This window comes from Halichoerus grypus, chromosome 7 (genome assembly GCF_964656455.1).
Source record: "Halichoerus grypus chromosome 7, mHalGry1.hap1.1, whole genome shotgun sequence".
Lineage (NCBI taxonomy): Eukaryota > Metazoa > Chordata > Mammalia > Carnivora > Phocidae > Halichoerus > Halichoerus grypus.
This window is the reverse complement of record NC_135718.1, coordinates 30,157,391-30,175,951: the sequence shown is the minus strand read 5'-3', so window position 1 is coordinate 30,175,951 and position 18,561 is coordinate 30,157,391. Positions and strand designations below refer to the sequence as shown.

The 18,561-nt window shown below is 49.8% G+C and overlaps 1 long non-coding RNA gene across 3 annotated transcripts in view; it reads left to right on the top strand.

Moving 5' to 3' along the window:
• The window catches only part of LOC118547883 (uncharacterized), a 31,342-nt gene extending 15,163 nt beyond the window's left edge, over positions 1 to 16,179 (top strand). For 2 of the 3 annotated variants that reach the window (XR_013449661.1, XR_013449659.1), the window contains one exon: positions 15,811 to 16,179. This is a non-coding gene — a long non-coding RNA (uncharacterized LOC118547883). Of the gene's footprint in view, positions 1 to 1,825; positions 1,977 to 15,810 lie in introns of those variants that run through there. The other variant, XR_013449660.1, reaches the window with a different exon arrangement.
• The last annotated feature ends 2,382 nt before the right edge of the window (positions 16,180 to 18,561 follow it).

The following is an 18,561-nucleotide window of genomic DNA, read 5'->3' as shown; positions in this document are numbered from 1 at the left end:
GGAATGTCTTTGGAGTGGGGGAGGGAAGACTGGCTTCCTGGGGCCCCAGAGAGTTAATCTGTATGTCCTTCTGGAAATAAAGTCCTCTGCTGGGCTCCTTGTTTGCTGTACCCGGTAAAACAATGGGGGATGGGGGCCAGTGAGACTCTGACATCCATCTTTCTTCATCCCACCCCTCATCCATTCGTCTGTCCGTCCCTCTGTCCATCTATCCATCCATCATCTCTTCATGCCTCTCTTACAACATCCTTCCATCCTTCGTTTCTTCCATTTGTCCACTCTCCCCTTTTATCCAGCTGCTTTTCTTTCCTCCTCCCCTTCCATTCATCCGTTTCCCCTTATTCTATCTAGTCATCTGAAAGTCCACCCCGTCCCAACAGCTTTCCAGAAGCTTCATCCCAACAATGCTGTGTGGAGGCCAATCAGAGATTATAACACCACGTTCACAAAGAAATTGAGGCTGAGTGTGAAGGGGTTTTCTAAAGCTTTATATCTAGATAAATAACTCCCTAAACCTGCACTCAGGTCACTCAATAAAATAATATCAGACCTACAACCCTGTTTCCAAACCCCAAATTTAGGCCTATTTTATAGATGGGGACCTGAGGCTGGAGTGGGAGGTGACTCCCTAGTTAGCTCAGGGGCTGTCTGGTGGTCAAGACTTTGGCTAGCAAACTGGGGCAGCTCAACCCCAGGGCAGGCATAGGCCCAAGACTCCCAGAGCTGACATTAGCCCAAAGTAATAGTGCTTACCATTTCCTGAGCTCCTGTTAAGTGTTCGGCACAGTCTCGAGTGCTTTACACATTCTGCGGTGACTCAGTTCAAGTAGGAGAGCAAGATGGCAGCTGGAGAACAGACCCCTTGGTGCCCTCTCGTCCTGCTCCCCGCCCTCCTGCGGACCTCTCAGGTTGATCTGGGGGCAGAATGTGTCCTCCTGGGGCCCTGCCACTACCCATTAATCCCTAACTGCTGCAGCTGGGAGATAAGATAGCACCAGCCCATTAATCAAGGCAGCCTGGCAGGGAGGGTGGGGGTGGGGTGAGACAACATCACCTCACAGGTGGAGATAAGCCCCCTCCTCCTGGCTCCCTCAGGGGCTGGGGCAGTGGAGGATGCTGGGAAGTTTGGCCTCTGGTTCCAACCCCGGGTATCTGGGTGGGTGGATGGGACCCACAGAGGGCACTGGGGCAGGTGATGCTGGGAAAGGCAGCCCGTGTGTGCAGGCTGGATTGAGAGAAGCCAGGAGACCCAGGTTCCTGCTCAGGGCTTCCTTGGTTGCCTCTGTGTCCTTAGATGAGCCACTGCACCTCTCTGGGCCTGTTTCTGTGTCTGGGCGAATGGGAAGGGGCGCTGGACTAGATGACTTGGGGGCGGGGCCTCTTTCACCAGGAACAAGCTCTGTGACCAAGCACGGAGTGAGGGGTGGACTCCCCTGATAGGAGGGGGAGGACAGAAGCGCTGGGTGGGATTTGTCCCGGAGCCTGTGTTAGTCACGCTCACAGGAGAGAGAGCAAGTGTGTGGTGGCAGTGGTGGGGGCTGGGTGGGACAGGAGCGGGGAGTGGGCCTTTGAGCCACTGTCCCCTTCAGGGGGCCACGCAGCGTACTGGTTAAGCATTTGGAGTTTGATGCAAATCCTGCCCTGTGTGATCTTCAGTAGGTTATTCAACCTTTGACACCTCAGTTTCCCCATCTGTACAATGAGGGTGTTAGTATTTCCCTCTTGGGGGTTTTGTTAGGAGGATAAATGGAAAGTGCTTGGCTCCATGCCTGGCCGATGGCAAGTGCTGGTAAATATTAGTTATCCTTCTTTCTTTCACGGCCAGGAACCTCTTCAATGCAGATTTCCCTGTGACCACAGCTATGAAGGAGCCTGGGGCAGCTTGACTCCAAAGCAATTGCTGTCCAAGGATGCTGATTCTAAAGTGTATTGCTTCTATTTTTGTAACTAATAAACAACAAACTTAGAACGGCAAACATTTATGATCTCTGCAGCGTCTGTGGGTTAGGAACTCAGGAGTGGCTTTGATGGGTAGTTCTGACTCAGGATCTCTGATGAGGTTACAATCAAGCTGTTGGCTGGGGCTGGAGGACTGCTTCCAAGTTCACGCATGTGGCTGCTGGCCGGAGGCCATATGGACAGCCCGAGTGTCCCCACAACGTGGCAGCTGGCTTCCCTGGAGCGACTGATCTAGAAGCAAGCATGGAGGGAATGTACCTTTTACTGCCTGCTCTCTGAAGCGCCCACCCTCGCTTCCGCTTTATTCCGTTCATCAGCAGCAAGTCCCTAAGGCTGGTCAGCGTCCAAGGGAAGGGGGGAATATCAGACACCGCGGTGACGCCTCGGTAGCCACCAACAGTAACAGCTCTTCTGTGCCTAGGGACTCCGTGTTGCTGTGCTGGGAACTGGACACACAGGATCTCTGATCCCCACAACCACTCTCTAAGTCAGGAAGGACGTTTCTTTTGCAGATGAGAATATAGTGGTTCAGAGAGGTTAAGTGATTTGCCCAAGGTCACCCAGCCAGGAGGTGCCCATAGTGCCGTCTGGTCCTGGGACCGCCGTTCCCCACCCCAGGTGCCGCCCCCAGCCGCAGCCGCACCCCAGCCAGCCGTGGCTTTGAAACCACACGTGACCACTGAGGGTGGTGAGGGCTTCTTGGATTAGGACTAGAAATAGTGTATGAGGCACACATGCATAGGTCATGTGAAGAACAAGGACTCGGAGAGCCACTCTGACCTGGGTGCGAATTCTGACTCTGCCACTTACTTTGTGCCTCAGTTTCCTTGTCTCTGTGGTAGAAGTAATAGCATGCATCCGGCGGGACTGCTGCAGGCATCAATGAGGGCGTGTGTGGTGGGTGTGGGTGCGGTACCAGCTGTTATGATCGCGGGATGAAACCAGGGAGCTCTTAGGGCTGGGCAGCTCCAGGCCTGCCTCCCCTGTGAGTAATGTGCTGTCCTGGGGGAAGCAACGCTCTCCTTCCTGGTCTGGAGTCGCCTATCCAGCCCTGCGGGTGGGGCTGAGGGGGGCCTTCTGTCCTGCAAGGGCCTCCAGGAAAGTTAATCTGTCATCTTCTTTTGTTGGAGCAATCGCCACGTGCTATGTATGGGCCGACTGGGTATGAGGCATGAGCTCTTCCCTCACTCACCTCCCCCGTGAGCGGTCCGCTCCTCCCTCACAGATCTCAGGGATCCTGGGTGTGCCAGGTCTGCCCTTCACATCTGTGGCCTGCATCCTGAGCCAGGGCCTTCACAGAGGCCTCCCGGGCTAGGCATGTGGCCAAGGTAGGAACAGGGGATGACATCTCCTAAGCGTCTACAAATGTGTGAGGGACTGAGCTAATTATTGATCTCATTTCTTCTTCACTGCAACATGATGAGGTAACACCTCATTCCCACTTCTATAGGGGGAAACTGAGGCACAGACTAAGTAGGTAACTTTCCCAAGGTCCCATAGCCACACGTGTCAGGACCTAGACATGAGTCCTGGAGCTCTGACTCAGGAACCCGTATGCAGGAGGCTCCTCACGGGCCTGACTCAGGCCAGGGTACTGACTTCCCCCAGCGTCTTCCTACCCTGGGTCTTTCTAGGCTCAGGGGTTCCTTCTGCCTTCCCTGCGTTTCCCCGCATCTCCCCGGGGGCGGGGAGCTCCATGCACTTGCCCACTTCTGCCAGCAGAGGGAGCAGGTGCCGTGTCTGGGAACCTGGGAGGCTCCAGGCCCCCTGGGCAGGGGCTGCTCCCGGCCCTGAAGCTCTTCAGTGGAGTGGAGTGGGGTGATTTGGAGCAGAGCTGGTAAGGGTGGGGGATTCATTCCCCCATATCCCCTGCAAGGGAGCAGTCTCTGGAGCCCTAGAGCCCAGGAGATGAGGCCGTGGGAGAGGAGGAGAAAGGATGGTTTCCTCAGCCCCTGCAGCCCTTGGGATCCGGAGGAGGAGGAGAAGTTATCATTTTTCACCCTGTGATCCACTCAGCAAGGGTCCTGAAGTGCCTTCTGCGTACCCAGAGCCCTGGCAGGCACCCGGAGCCCATGTCAGATGCGGACTCTCACAGGGCTGACGTTCCGAAGGGGAGGCTGGGCCAAGGCGAGAGGTACAAAAGGAGTCACTGCAAATGTGCTGCGGAGGGAATAAGCAGAGGGCTGGGACAGGCCGTGACTGGGGGCCTGGGCTCCACTTGCCCACCCAGTGAGCAGGTGGGATCGAAGGGGGAGCAGCGATGAGTCTGTGCGGGGAACTGCCCCCACCCATGCCCTTCTTAGCTGCAGGCTCCTGTCATCACCAGAAATCACTGCAAGTCACCATAACAATCGGACAATGACAGCAGGGAGGGCATGTCGTCCACCAGCCACCTGCAGGATCAGCCACAGAGCAAACCCACCAGGGCCCAGAGTCAGGCCACTTACTAACGGTGGGATCCTGGCTAAGACACCTAACTCCTCTGTTTTGGCATGTGCAGGCAGTGACGAGGATTCCTGCATAGTGTGAATCTCTGATCAGCTGGGAGGCCTCAGGCACATGTATTAGTTTTCTGTTGCTGCTGTAACAAATTTCCACAGACTCAGCAGCTTAAAACAACACATATTTATTATCTGAGTTTCTGTTGGTTGGGGTGGGGGGCAGCCCAGTGTGGGTTAGCTGGGTCCTCTGTTCATGCTCAGGGTCTCATGAAGTTGTGGTCCAGGTTGTGTCAGCCGGAGTGGGGTCATCTAAGGCTTGGGAGCCTCTTTCAAGCACGTGTAACTTTTGGCAGAATTAGTTTCCTCGTAGCTGTGGAATTCATGGAGGCTGCATCTTCAAGGCCAGCAGGAGAAACCTTTCTTTAAAACGACTTGTCATTTTCCTTAAGAGGACTCACCTGATTAGGTCAGGCCCACCCAGGAAAATCTCCCTTTTGATGAACTCCAAGTCAAGTGATTGTAATAGTCCATTGTATTCAACGGTCCCACCCACACTCAAGGTGAGGGGATTATTCAGGCCATGTACACCAGGTGGCAGGAATCTTAGAGGCCATCTGAGAATTATGAACATAATGAAATTATTTTGACTAATAATCATGTAATCAGTAGTAATTCTTTTTTAAAAAAGATTTTTTTTTTTTTATTGGGGCACCTGAGTGGCTCAGTTGTTTGGGCGGCTGCCTTTGGCTTGGGTCGTGATCCTGGGGTCCTGGGATGGAGCCTGGCGTGGGCTTCCCTGCTCAGTGGGGAGTCTGCTCCTCCCTCTCCCTTTGACCCTCCCCCCTGCTCATGCTCTCTCTCTCTCTCTCTCTCAAATGAGTAGATAAAAAATTCTAAAAAAAAGGTTTTATTTATTTATTTTAGAGAGAGTGAGCATGAGTGGGGGGTGGGGCAGAGGGCGAGGGAGAGAATCTCCAGCAAACTGTGCTGAGTGCAGAGCCGGACATGGGGCTTGATCTCATAACCTGAGATCATGACCTGAGCTAAAACCAAGAGTTGGACGCTTAAGTGACTGAGCCACTCAGGCGCCCCAGTAATAATTATTTTCTTAATTTGTTCTACAGTCTTGAAAGAAGCAAACAGAAGAAATTTCAATTTTAAAGATACTGTTCAAATTCAGTAAGATATTTCACATATAAACAAATATTGGGCTTACCAAACAAAAAACATTCTATTTGTCAGTTCTCATTCTGCTTCACACTTTTGGATTTTAAACACAACACAAACCTTCAAGTGGTCCTAGAGAAAAACAGAATTGAAGAAACTCAAGTTCTGTTTTGTTTTGTTTTGTTTTCACACTCAGTTGGCTGTCATTCTTTATTCTGGATTTACTGTTAAAAGGCAGAAATGTCTAATATCCTAGGGTTTGGGGACACAAACTGCATCTGAATGATTCTGACCATTTAGAAACTCACCCTAGAAACACACAGGTGGGAAGCAAGCAAGATGTCCTTCAGCAGATGAAGGGATGAACTGTGATATATGCAGACAATGGAATGTTATTCAGTGAGAAAAAGAAATGATCTATTGAGCCATGAAAAGACATGGAGGAACGTTAAATGCATATTGCTAAGGGAAAGAAGCTGGTCTGGAAAGGCTGCATACTGTGTGATTGCAACTCTGTGACATTCTGGAAAAGGCCAAACTAGGGAGACAGTAAAGATCAGTGGTTGCCAGGGGATCAGGGAGGGCTGAGTAGGTGAAGCACAGGGGATTTCTAGGGCAGTGAAGCTCTTATATATGATACTGGAATGGTGAATACACTGTACTTTTGTTAAAATGCATAGGACTTACACTGCAAAGAGTGAACCCTAATGTAAAACTATGGATTTTAGTTAATAATAGTGTATCAATATTGGTTCATCAATTCAACAAATGTACCACATTAACGCAAGACATTAATAATACGGGAGACCATGTGCACTCAGTTTTTCTGTAAACCTAAAACTGCTCTAAAAAATGAAGTTCACTGTCAGGTGGAATGCATGCTTATGAAAGGCTAAGTACTGAAGACGTGCCAAGTAGAAGTTCACGTGTACTAAAACCCAACGGTAACAGTAGCGCTTGGTTAGAACTTAGACCAACAAGACACTTTTTAGGGAAGAGTTATTTTATCGCTAATATAGCTTAAAATTGCTGCTTGGTGATAATAAAGTGGAGACTGACTTTTGATTTGTTTTATGGATGTCTTAAAATTCTCTGCCATTGCACCCCTACTGCTTGCACTGGCGCGGGGGGGGGGGGGGCGCAGGAACCGCTTCGGCTGAGCTGCCCACGAGCTACGAATTCAATTCTCCGTATTCTCCGTCTTTCCGTCGCGAGTCACTGGGGGCTGCATTGCATCTCACAAGGCCCTGTTGTTAACACGCAGGAAAGGCACTATTTCTTTTCTCCTGTCTTTTCAAAACTTGTTATTTTCAATAGACTTTGTTTTTTAAGGAGTTTTGGGCTCAAAGCAAAACTGAGAGGAAAGTACAGAGAGTTCCCAGATGCCCCACCTACCCCACCTCGCACCCCACAGTCTCCCTTACCATGGGCATCCCCCGCCGTAGCGGTCCATCCGAACAGGTGAGGAACCTATGTCCACACACCGTTGTCACTCAGTCTGTAGTAGTTTAACATGAGGGCTCACTCTTGTTGTTGTAGTTCTGTGGGTTTGGACAGATGTTTAATGACATGTATCCACCACCGTAGCATCATGCAGAATAGTTTCACTTGCCCTAAAATCCTCTGTGTGCCAACTATTCTCAACTATTCACCTCCTTCCTCCATCACCCCTGGCAACCACTGATCTTTTTATCGCCTCCATAGTTTTGCTTTTCCAGAATGTCATAGAACTGGAATCAGATTGGCTTCTTTCACTTAGCGATATGTATTTAAACTTTTTCCGTGTCTTTTTGTGGCTTGATAGCTTGTTTCTGTCTCTCTTGTTGAGTAACATCCTGTTACTTGGATGTGTCACAGTTTATTCTCTTGTGTCGCATGTGCTTTCCTAAGGCAGTCAGTCCCTGGCAAGGGGAAAGGAATAGCCACAAGTGACTGACAAGTGTCAGTTTTGGAGCAGAAGAGAGTCCAGCCTCCTCGGAAGCTCAGGCTGCCTGACACATGAAAACAATTTTTGAAGGGTTATTTAATGAGGATGGAATGGGGAAATAGTGGTTGGGTGGGTACCCAACAATGTTTGCTTCAGGAACCACATTTTCTTCCTCTTCTTCTCCCCCCTCCCCCTTCATCTTCTTCTACTAGATTTTTTTTGGTCTGTAAAACAATGTGTCTTAGAAAATCTGAAATATGCATAAAAGTGAAATAAAACAAAACTTGCCCACAAGCCCAAATTCTGGTGATTACTGTGTTAGCATTGTATTGTGTCTCGTTCCAGAGTTTTCTATTTAGTTGTAGTGACACACATAATGAGACATGAAATCAGGACTCTTCCTGTTGCAGTTTTGGCTGAGGCATGAAGACAAAGACTCCCTATGCAGAAGGACTTGTAGGGCACACGCTGTGGTTGAGAACCAGGAAGATGACTCATCCATACTGAGGGCAAAAGAGGATTAGGAACTGGAGATCTGGGGACTTTTGAGAGAATTTCTTTGTAAAAAGCTGTGTTATGAGTCCCAACCCCTTGGGCAGTTGGGGTCCCAAACCCAAAGGAAGGGGTTCCCCTCACCTCAAACCTGGTATGGTGAGCTTCATGGAGACTGCTAGGGGAACATGATACATGTCTCCTGGGGTTGGGGGTGGGGTGCCCAGGAGGCCATGTCTGACATAAATCTAGGGAGTCCAAAGGTGAATCTGTGGCTTTCAGCTTGAGAAGGCAGAGTAGGGAGTGAGGAAACACAGATCTGCTTTGGGAGCCAACCCCGCTTCTGTGGACGGTGAGGCAAAGGAGGTGTCATATTCCCTGTGGACGGCGGAGGGCTGTGTGTGAGGGAGAGGTGGCCTGGAGCTGCTTTAGATTTGGGTTGAGAGGCTCACCCCAGGTGACAGGACCCCACCAGAGGATCCATATGACTAGGTCACTGGAAACCAGATGTGTAGGGGAGAGACATAAAGTGCAGTTTAACCCTTCAGAGGCGTTCATGGGGACCCCTCTTAGGTCTTTGCTCTGTTTTCCCAGACTTCCTCAGGCTCCTCACCCTGGTGTCTCTTGACACCCTCCCTGTCTGGTGTCCCCACCCTGCTTTCTGTAGGTATTCTTCCCCACCTCTCAAGAGAACAGAGTCCCAACTCCAGGCCCCTTCCTGTGTCTTGCAAAACCCTGCCATCTCAGGCTTCAGCCAGATGCCAGTGGGGACTCTCTCCTCAGGATTTGGCTTGTTGAAAATTAGCAGAGAGCTTTGAGAGAGGATAACTTGAGGCTTTTTTCCCCAGGGCTTGTGATCAGTGTTCTACTTATTTAAGGGCAAAAACATTTCATTACCATAACAAACTCCCACAGAATAGATTCATGTGAGGAATGCCTGGTCACATGCTTTTTGTTCTCTCCTTCTGGGACTTCTATTAAAGGTATGATACTCCTTCTTGCTCTATATTCTAGGTCTCCTACTCTCACTATTATATTTTCCATCTTTAATCTCTGTGGGCTGCATTTTGGATAGTTTCTTTTCACCTAACTTCCAATTCACTATTTCTCTTTTTAGCTGTGTCTAATCTGCTGTCCACCCTGTCCCTTGAGATCCCAATTTCATTTATTTTCAGAGCTGGAATTTCTGTTTGTTCTTTTCAAATCTGCTACGTCACTTTTTATAGTTTTTAGTTCCCTGCCAGATTTTTCAAGTTTGTTTTTCTTTTTCTTTCTTTGAACACAGTATGCACAGTCGTTTTTAGTTTGTGTCTGATAATACCAATACTTCAGTGCTTTTGGGTCTGTTTCTCTGGTCTGCTGTTTCCTTGGTTCTTCTCATGGAAGTTGGAATAATATTTTGAAGTCTTGGATTCAAAATCCAGAAAATATTTTTATTTACTTCAGCCAAGAGGTTGGGGGTGTTACCAGTCTGGGACCATGACAATTCAACTTCAAGGCTTGATGCTGCCAAGTAAGAAATCAGGGTGCAAGTCTGTGTGAGGGCTGGTTTCTGTCAAGTTCATTCCCCACCTGTTCTGCACCCCATCTAGGGTGTGTAGTCCCAATTCTGTGCAGGGCATGGGTTTTCAGAGTTACCACCTGTGACAGGCTCTTGTTTTCACTTCTTTTTTTTTTTTTTAAAGATTTTATTTATTTATTTGATAGAAAGAGACACAGCGAGAGAAGGAACAAGCAGGGGAGCGGGAGAGGGAGAAGCAGGCTTCCCGCTGAGCAGGGAGCCCGATGCAGGGCTCGATCCCAGGACCCTGGGATCATGACCCAAGCTGAAGGCAGACGCTTAACAACTGAGCCACCCAGGCGCCTCTTGTTTTCACTTCTTTCCTTCGGCACTGAGGATACTCAAAGCCCAGCCCCTGATCCTGTGCCTATTTCTTTCGGGTGGGCCAATGTCGTCTGGATAAGAACAACCTGTAGGCTGGGCATATCTCTGAATTCTTGTCTTCTCCCAGATCTTAGCCTGGCAATTCCTAAGTAGTTTGTAATCTGTGGTGTTTTCGAGACGATGTTAGTCTGAGTTTTTGGCCCACCTTTCATTCATTGTCCTCAGTGGAGAACTGGCCTGAATTACTTTGTTCACTGTGACCAGGAGTTCACATGAAGAATGAGTGACCATGACCTTACTACTTGAGAAACAGCAACCCTGGCCTTATTCACTAAAGGAGACTTTGCTACCTTCTTGGGCTTATTTTCATCACAGAGAGCCCATATCGATTGCCCAAGAACACATCTGTGTTAGTCATGCGGGATGAGCAGTGCCATCCTCATATAGTTACTCTCTTGGCCCCAGTTTTTCTCTTGCTACCAGCAGAAGTAGCAAGAGTCAAGGAGTCAGGAGATTTGGTTTCAGTGCTGGCTTTGCTTATTCCTTGCCGTGGATAAGGAAGTTATTTCTTCTTTTAGGCCTTTGGGTTCTTAATAGTTTGTACATATCATGGGATTAAGAATCAGATCTCCTAAGATTATCTCCCAAGATAAGGACTGAAAATTCCCAACATGCTGCTTGACACATTTAGATGCTCAAACCGTGTTTGAGGAATATTAATCTGGACGAGTTACATGATTATATCAATTTAAGAAAATCTCCCAAATAACAGTAGCTTTAAAAAGAGTTTATTTCTGTCTCATGTAACTGACATCTGAAGGCAGGTAGCCTGGGGCTGGGGTGCTGACTCCACACTTTTCGGGGCCTCGGACCCTTCCATCTTGCTGCTCCTCCATCCTTCGTGCATTGCTTATGGCCTGAGTTGCCACTCAGGCTCCATCTGAGGTTTAGGCAGGAGGAGGCGGAAGTCAGGAAAAGGGTACCCCTCCCAGGGAGACTTCTTGGCAGTCCCGTCCAGTACACCTGCTTAATCTCATGGGCCTGACTTTGCATGGGACTCACATGGAGCTGCTGGGGAAATGGGGAGATGGAATCTCTGAGTTGGGTGGCACTTGGCACTTGGCTATTTGTAAGGTTCTTTTTCTAAGGAAGACAAGGAAAAGGGAAACCGGTAGGCAACTGGCAGCTTCTGCCACAGTGACCTTGACTGAATCACTTTTCCTCATTGAATTTCAGTTTCCTCTTCTATAGAAACTGATGGTGGTGGGTGGGGGGCACTGCTGGCATTTTGGGTGGTGCCCCAACTCTTCACGGTGCAGAACTGTTCTAATGCGGTACAGGGTATCTAATATTCCTGGGCCACACCCGTAGGAGCCCTAGGCATTGTGGCCACCAAAACAATCCCACTTTTTTCTCACTACTCCTAGGGGACAGTACTACTCCCTGTCGGGACCCCCTGGACAGGAAGATCCTGACGTCCTTCTGAGAGTGGCATTCTGTGAGAGCCTATGATTCTATGATTCTTGGGTCTCAGTAACTTCATTTGTCAAATGGGCAAACAGAGAGGAGACGATGGGAATGCAAATGTCTGCTTCTTCAGTCCTCTCCGGCGTTGGAGGACGAAGGGAATCATTATGCAGCTAGACTCAAGGTCATTGGCCTCCAGGTGGTCAGAGAAGGAGAAAGGACAGAAGGAAGAAGGGTCCAGGATAGAACTCTCCAAGGAATGAGAGGGAGGGGAGGCAGGAACCCAGAACACCTGGTCCCAACAGGGGCCCACTGCCCCTCCCCAAGGCCCTTCACTGTGCCCCTGACCTGAGAGCCATCTCCTGAGAAGCTGGCACGCCGGCCGCTGTCTGTCATGATGCCCTCATTAGCGGCTCCCGTGTCCATTGGCGGGACCTCATAAGTGGGGCCCATCTGACCTTTGGGGCAGCAGATGCTATGTCTGGCAGGGCTGATCAAAGAGCCTGGGCCCAGCACTTTCTGCCTCTGGTCGCTGCCAGGGGCTGGCGGTTAGCTAGGTCATGGTGTGCTCACTCCAGTGGGTTCTGACGGAGCCAGAGGGAGGAAGTGTGAGGCTCGAGCATCCTGTTGCCCCGGTTCAAATCTGATTCCCACACTAATTTAATTGTGCGACGTTGAACAAGACCTTTTTGTCTTGTTTGTTCCTTCACCTGCACAATGCAGGTGATAATAGTACCTATCTCACAGTGTTGCCTGGATGGGGAGAGCATGGAGAGTGGTGCCTGGCATATAGTTGGCGCTCGGTAAGTGGTCGTCCCTGCGCTTCTGGGCAGAGGCCCCCCTCTCTCTTTGTGCTCGGCCAGGAGACTCTGATGCGTACTCTGTGGCTTCCAGGGTTTAAGCAACTTGCCCCAGGTTCCACAGTTGGCCAGAGCTTGTGCTCTCCGCCACCCCATGGTGAAGAAAGGCATTCCCCAGAGGGAGTGGACAGTGGACCCACTGAGGCCACATAGCAACAGGGCCAAGCCGAGCTCCACTCAGAATGGGCACCTGAGCCCTTAGCTGCCTTCAGCTGTGCCCATCGTAGGTCTGGAGCTCAGAGAGCCACCTCCCTGCTACCTGCCCCCGTGCAGACGAGAGGCAGGTGTGGGCTCGAGTGCAGTGTTATGAGTGTTGCCTTCAGCTGCATCTTAGAGCCCGAGGGAGGAGTGGACCCAGTCTGAAAAGTTCTTGGAGCCACCTAGGCCATAGGCAGGGAGGTTTTGAGGGGCCCGTGAACAGGGTCCCCTGAATTAGCCAGCAGCTCAGGGCCTGACGCACTTGTTGCTGAGGAAGGTTGCACACTGTGAATGGAGTGAGTCTCCATGGCCGGGCAGGCAGGGCTGGGCCTGGAAGGCACACAGCGAAGCCAACAGAATCCCTGTTTGGGATACCTCTGACCCCCTGCCACAGCCCCGTTCCCGCTGCCCTTGGCTCCCTGCAGCTGGGGTGTGGAGAGGGAGAGTGGGGACTGTGGCTGGGGGACTGCGGGGGCTGGTGGCAGACCCCAGCACCGGTCCTGGTTGTGGCACTCATTATCACTGAGAATAACATTTAAGCTAATATAATAATGATGGCACGCTCATTATAGATGTCAATGATTAATGACGATGAATTAACAATAGGAAGAACTATTCGTTTTCAGTGCTTACTCTGTGCCAGGCTTTGAGCCAAGTGTTCTGTATGAACTAGCTCCTTTCATCTCATGAGGAAGGAAACATCAGTACTGTTTTCAAAGAGGAAACTGCACTGTGAGGGTGAAGTGACTTGTTCACGATTGTGTGGCAGACAAAGGGTAGAGTCTGGGACCAGATCCCGTGGTGTCCATGCATGGACTTCCATGCCATTTAGCAGCTGTGCATCACTTTACCTCTCTGGACTTCCTTTTGGTTATTGGCAAAAAGCCTTAAAAACTTTCATCCTGATTACATCACAGGGTAGTGGTTAGGACGAACTGAATAAGAGATGTGACAAGTATTTGTAAATTCATCCATTATTCAATCAACAATGATTTATTGAGACCCAGATTTGTGCTGGTCACTCTCTCAGGGACCGGAGATGCAACAGTGAACAGAACAGGCAGGTTCTCTGTGTTGGTCACCTCCATGGGATCTAAACGCTAGTGCGGGGTGGGTAGGGAGACACATAATAACCAAGTTGATGAATGAACAAGCATAAGCATGGTGGTTCTTCGAAGCGCTCAGTTCTCTAAATGCAATAAGACAGGGGATGGGTCTCACTCTATTTCAGCTGGGTTGGTAGAGAGGGGCCATCTGAGCAGGTGACACTTGGAGTGGGAACCTGCTGACTTAATGAGCCAGCCATGGTGAGTTATGGGTGAGGGACAGTGAGGAAGGGTGGCTGGGGGCAGAGCATGGTGATGGGGAGGGACAGGCAGTATGAGAAGGGGACAGAGTCCAGCAGGGGCCAGGTTGCGGGAGTCTTGTGGACATCGGCAGGGAGTTTGGACTTTTTTCTCAGGGCAATGGGGACCTGGTTGTATTGGTTAGAAATACACGTGTTGCAGAAAACTAGACCCCTAATGGCTTAAACAAATAGAAGTTTATTTTTATTTTTCTTACTTGGAAAGAAGCCTGCAGCAAGTTCAAGGCTTGATGATGTTTGGGCTGCCATCCTGCCCTGTTGGGCCTATCCTGGCTGGCTGTCAGTGGCTGTGGCAGCTCGAGGCATCGTATCTACATATAAAGCAGATCCTGCTCACTTCTCATTAATCAGAACACTCCTGGCAGCGAAGGATGCCAGAAAGGGAGTCCAGTGTAGGAAGGAGCTTTTCTGGCCCAGGAGTGGAGGCAGGCAGGAGAGCTACGGCGGGCGGCTGGGTGTGGGTCAGCCAGCCGGGTCTGCTGTCCCTCACGGGCATAGGATGTTCTGGGCTGGGGCCCGAGATTCTGTGTCTCAAACAAGCTCTCCAGAGATGCCGACGTGGCTGGTCTGCTGCCCACACTTGGAGGAGCATGGGTAGACACCACTGGAGAGTTTCAAGTAAGAAAGTGGTTACCTAATTTCTGTGGTTCTGAGGGCAATCCAGTGTAGGGGACAAGAGGGGACACCAGGAGACTAGTTAAGAGGCCAGAAATCATAGTCACTTGCATTCGTGTGGTGGCAGGGGAGATGGCACTGCTGGGTGGGTTAAAAAATGGTTTTTTATTTTTAGTTTTTAGAATTGTAATAAGGTATACATAACATAAAGTTTAATCATTTTAACCATTTTTATTTTATTTTTTTTTAAAGATGTTATTTATTTATTTGACAGAGAGAGGGAGAGAGACAGTGAGAGAGGGAACACAATCAGGGGGAGTGGGAGAGGGAGAAGAGAAGCAGGCTTCCCGTTGAGCAGGGAGCCCTATGTGGGGCTCAATCCCCGGACCCTGGGGATCATGACTTGAGCCGAAGGCAGACGCTTAACGACTGAGCCACCCAGGTGCCCCTAACCATTTTTAAGTGTACAATTCAGGCATTAAGGATGTTCACAATGTTGTGCAACCACCATTACCACCATCCATTTCCAGAACTTTTGTATCGTCCCAACTTTTTTTTTTTTTTTTTTATCATCTGTACCCTTTAAGTACTAACTCCTTGTTCATCTTTCCCAACCCAGTCCCTGGCAGTCTCTATTCCAGTGGTGTCCCTATGAATGTGACTGCTCTAGGTACTCTAGAACTCATACAGTATTTGTCATTTTGTGACTGCTTTTTTCACTGAGCATAATATTCTGAGGGTTTAGTATGAATTAGAACCTCATTCCTTTTTAAGGCTGAGTAATATTCCCTTGTGTGGACAGAGCACATTGTATTCATTCATTCGCCTGTGGATGGACATTTGGGTTGTTTCCATCTTTTGGCTACAGTGAGGCCTGGGCTGTGAACTTGGTGTGCAAGTATCTGTTTGAGTCCAGTGGTCAGTTCTGAGATCTATTTTGGAGGAGGGCCCTCAGAACTTGCTGGGAGTAGAAAGGAAGGGTGTGAATAGAATTGGGGACGACTGGCTGGTGTTTGGTTTGGAGATGATGGTGGCATTTATTAAGATGAGGAAGAGGCTGTATGGTGCTCTGTCAACATTGGATATTATCACGATTTTATTCAGGATTGTTTTAAGCGGTTATCAACAATGAAATTGCCCTAATAAAGGTAACAAAACAGTACTTTAGTAGGTCATACATCTGGGGCTTGGCCATCAGATTTCCATACTCCTCTGATAACTGCCTGATTTAAATCAGGAGTTGGCACGCGATGGCCCACAGCCCAAATCCAGCCCACCACCTGGCCTCCTACAGCCCGAGAGCTAAGAATGGTTTTCACAGTTTTAAATGTAAATGTGAAAAAAAGACCATGCAGCCCTTTAGCTAGAACTGTTGTTCAATTTTGCCTCTTGGCTTTCCAAACCTAAAATATTTACTATCTGGCCCTTTACAGAAAAAGTTTGTCGACCTTTGGCCTAAATTAATTGGTTTGGCTCGGCCCGAAGAAGTGTGCTCAAGTGGAAACGACAAAACGGGACAAAACCCCTCCTCACTAGTGCCGACCTACTTCTGTGATGGTGGTGGTTCTCCTCTTCCCTGAGTTTGTGCGGCAGCCCGCCAGCCCCCCGCCCTGAGCCCCCTCTGCAGGTCACTGCGGTTACCAGCACCCGCCGGTCGAGACCGTGAAACTGATGAATGCCTGCGCAGTGCTGTTTACCAGGAGCAAGTGATTTATTTTAGCATCTAAATTTTAAATGGTGTCTCTGTGTCCCAGGAAGCTGTCTGGTTTAGAAAATTGCCTGTAATAAATGCATGCAATAAATCCATTATTTTAAACCTAAAGAAAGGTATTCAAGTTTTATAAGAGAAAATCAGTTTCTCCTCATCCTTGCTAAACACACATTACGTAAATAATTAAAAAACAATGGTTTGAATGGGCGCTAAATTACTAGCTTGCCAAAATGCAATCATGGCTCTTATTTTTCCAATTAATCATGTAAAAAAATCTGTTGGCTGGTGTCTCCCTAGTGAGGCTTCCTCTCCATTTCTGAATCATCCCAGAATCCATGGCGCTCACTCAGTGCCATGGGCTGGGTCCTGCTGCGAAGCGCCGCGCGGGAAGGGGGCTGGAGGGGCCGACCGGTCTGCGCACGGGGCCCCAGCTCTCAGGGGTTCAGCTGTTGGCCCCCGTCCCGGATGGCCCTGTACTTCCTCACCTGTGGCCGCAGGGATGCGGTGGCCTGGGTCTCCCGAGGGTTGCAGGGCTGCCTGTCCTTGGGCTCCTGAAGTTCTCATTCTTTCAGTTAGTTCATGCTCACTCAGCGCCCGAGGGGCTGGGTCCTAGGAGGGGGTCAGCTTTGGTCCCAAGATTAGGGCTCGACTCAGCCAACATCAAACCCCTTTGCCAGAGAACTTCTCATCACATCCGTCTTTGAGGGTCTAGGGCTGGGGCAGGACTTCTTCAGCGGACTTTTTGGACCCCTTGCGAATTTACCCCCTGCTCCTCAGTAATCCTCTCTGAGTGCCACTGGAGATTGAGAGCAGTGGTCTTTGTTGGGCCATAAGTGGTCCTGGGGGATGAATGTTTCCTTGTCTTACCTTGGCATCACGAAGAGGGCTTCCCAGGAGTCTATTCCCCAAACATTGATTCCAAGGTGAGAACATTGCCTGGTTCACCTGGTTGAAGTGGCTGGCAGCTTCTGTCTTTTTTTTTTTTTTTTTTTAAAGATTTTATTTATTTGACAGAGACAGAGATAGCGAGAGCAGGAACACAAGCAGCAGGAGTGGGAGAGGGAGAAGAAGGCTTCCCGCCGAGCAGGGAGCCCGATGTGGGACTCGATCCCAGGACACTGGGATCGTGACCTGAGCCGAAGGCAGACGCTTAACGGCTGAGCCACCCAGGTGCCCCTGGCAGCTTCTGTCTTGAAAGTTTATTAATTCATTCAACAAACACTTACACAGCACCTCCTATGTGCCAGGCACTATCCTGGGTGCTTGGGATACACCAAACAGACAAAGACTCCGTCCCTTGTGAGGCTGCGTGGGAGTGTGTTAAGTTCTGCTCTGGAATGCGGCAGGTGCCGGGGGTGCCCAGAGGCGGGAGGACAGATTGCTGTGTGTGTGTCCAGGGTGCTGGGTAAGGCTTCCCGGGAGAAGATACATTTGCTGGGGTCTTGCAGCTGAGTGGGATTGGCAGAGGTAAACAGGGTTGGGGAGCGAGGTGCCTGTGAGAATAGCAAGACCTGGGCGGGGTCAGATTGGCAAGGGCCACGTGGCTGGAGCCTGGGATGCTTTGGGAATAAGTTTGCTCACAGAATTCCCAGTTTTTTGCAAATAATTCAGCTCCAGGAGGGGCCGCTCAGGGAAAAAGCCACCTGTAGGGTGGGCTGGGGCCTGATTTTGGGGGACTTTGTTGTGTAGAACGGTTTGGACTGTGCCTTGGTAGCCACACTTCCAGGGACCCCAGCAGTGAGCCAACTCTTGCAGTGTCATTTACAAAGACTCTAAGGTGAGTGGTGCCCTACAGTTGTGTCCTGTCACTCTTCCCTTCCATGTCTTCCCCAACTCTTTGCCCGAGGGCTGGCTGTGTGGGTGCCTGTTGCAGGCATCCTGATGTGCTGTGTCATCCCTGACCTTCCCAGCAATCGCATTGAATAGCTTCTTCCTAGGCGCCTGCACGCCACACCTCCTGATTTAGGACCGGAATTCATTAGCACCTGCTTTGTTCTCTCTCTGGCTACCTTCAAGGGTGGGGGTGATTCCCCGGGCCCATCTTTCTCAGCTCAAAGTGATTCTCTGCGTACAGTGTTTCTAACTATGTGCTCAGCCCCAATCTTGGGGCTCTGAAACAGTATCGGGTGGGAGTTTAGGCCTGGTATCTTCAAGTTTGGTGCTTGGGCCATGTGAGCCTGCCTCGTCCTGTTGAAAATAAGACCCCAGCTCGGATGTGCCGAATTTGAATCTCTAGGAGTGGGGACTGGAGTCAGGTGTTGGACATGTCCCCCAAGTGGTTCTTATGCAGGTAAAAGTTTGAGGAATACTGTATAAGGGAGAAGCTCCTTAGCATTTTGGGGAGCTAGAGCTAGATTTCCTTGATTTGATTTCATTTGTTTACCACCCAGAGATAGTGGGATTTTGGCTCTGGCCTCTGCCTGTTGGTGTCTAGGTCTCCGAAGTCACCACCCACGAGGCTCTAGTTCCTGGT